This window comes from Wasmannia auropunctata, unplaced genomic scaffold, assembly GCF_000956235.1.
Source record: "Wasmannia auropunctata unplaced genomic scaffold, wasmannia.A_1.0 LD336092.1, whole genome shotgun sequence".
Taxonomy (NCBI): Eukaryota; Metazoa; Arthropoda; class Insecta; order Hymenoptera; family Formicidae; genus Wasmannia; species Wasmannia auropunctata.
The window spans coordinates 3,548,891-3,550,728 of NW_012026798.1; the positions used below are offsets into that span (position 1 = coordinate 3,548,891).

At 34.3% G+C, this 1,838-nt stretch overlaps 1 long non-coding RNA gene across 1 annotated transcript; it reads left to right on the forward strand.

Annotated features, from left to right (window-relative positions):
- Nucleotides 1-61: 61 nt before the first annotated feature.
- LOC105463032 lies at nucleotides 62-1,768 on the forward strand. The gene is made up of 3 exons (XR_976148.1): nucleotides 62-626; nucleotides 708-995; nucleotides 1,524-1,768. It is a non-coding gene; the product is annotated as an uncharacterized LOC105463032 (long non-coding RNA).
- Nucleotides 1,769-1,838: the final 70 nt, after the last annotated feature.

Consider the following 1,838-nt stretch of genomic DNA (forward strand, 5'->3'; position numbering starts at 1 on the left):
GACCAATTGAAGAGTTTTCGCATTTTAAAGTAACCGAATATCGTCAATTTATGTTGTATACAGGGCCGGTCGTTATGTACGGAATTATAGAAGATGATGTTTATCTACATTTCCTTCTTTTGCAAGCAGCATTGCGTGTCTTGTCTTCTTCTTCGCCATCTCCGATAAACTTACAATTTGCACAACAAGCTTTAAAATTATTCGTGGAACAGACCGAAATCATTTATGGGGCATCTTTTTTGTCGTACAATGTGCATGCTCTTATACACCTCGTAGACGATGTCGTAAAGCTAGGACCTCTAGATTTCTGGTCAGCTTTTCCTTACGAAAACAATATGCGTGTTTTGAAAAAATACTGCAGAAAACCACATCTTTGGAGCAAATTGCACGTAGAACTGCCGAAGAAGCGAACTGCCCTGATCGCTTTACGACGAAGCAAAACAATGATGCGCCGGTAAAAGTGACCGGACAGCACTACAGCGGAAATGTGCCTATGGAGCTTGCTGGTGCTCGTCAATACAGTAATGTAAAAACTGTGAATTTTACATTGGGTCTTCAAATTCACAATCATTGTTGTATCACGCGTAATGGCTCCATCTGCATAATTTCGAACATTCTCACAATAGGTTCTTTGTTTTATCTCATCGTTAAAACGTTTCGTTGTGTTGAAGCTTTTTATAACGTAGGCATATCATTTTCTTTTGTAGGTGTTTTTAAATGTTCGGCCTTGAGCACGCAGACCTCTCATATTCTTCTCGATGACGTTGTAGCAAAGGCTTATAAAATGCCAAACTGGCAAGCTCAATCAAACACTTTCGATAATAACAGCGATGAAGAAGTATATGTCCAACCTGCCAACAGTCATTGTTATTAGTATGTATAACAATCATGAAGAAAATTAATCATTCCAACCTGTATTCTTGCTAATACATTTGTACATTTACTTTTGAATAAGTAAAATGTAAATGAAAGATAATTTATAATGCAACTATAAGGTACAAATATTTAATTTAAAATATAAGTACAATTTCAAATATAAATATGAAGTATAAATAGACTCCTTAAATAATTTAAAATATAAATATATTTAAATATTCACATAGTTTATATATACTTGCAACGTAATATTTGGATAATATATAATTTTTGTATTTTTTAATCCGTTGTTAACCACTTTTGGCGTTATTACAAGAGCAATATTACAAGTCAACCATTGACGATAGGATCAGTACATTATTAGTGAATTTGTGTAAATTTACTTGTACGTTAACTTAATTATTAAGCAACAATTATGCAACACTTGTTTCTTTTTATACAAACAGTTACCATTTTATCATATTATACTCTGCCTTAATATTTTGTTTTCTTTCAAATAAATTATTTATAAGATAAAAAATTTAGAATAAAAAATAATATAGTATTAAAAAACTAAGGTTTTAATAGCTCTCAGCTTACGAATTTATTATATCAGAAACATTTTCTTTTGTACCTACACTCAATTAATACTAATAATAATTTTCTAGAATGGCGGTTCGGGTCCGCAGGAAGAAGAAGGAGCCAAGCTGGCACAAAGACATGGTGCAACTAGCATCCACGACGGAGTCGTCTTCGAATGAGCAAGAACCGTTGCGCAAAACATCATCATCCCTATCAGACCGTATTCAGCGGATTAAACGTTCCCTTAAAAATTACCAACCGGATGCTCCATCTCCCGTAAATCATAGCTGTTCTGAACTTTTAGATATTTCCGCAAATTATCCACATGTGCAGTCACCATTCACATCTTCTCGACAGCTGCTCATCCAGCATTCCCATGGAACCCTCGACAATCACTCATC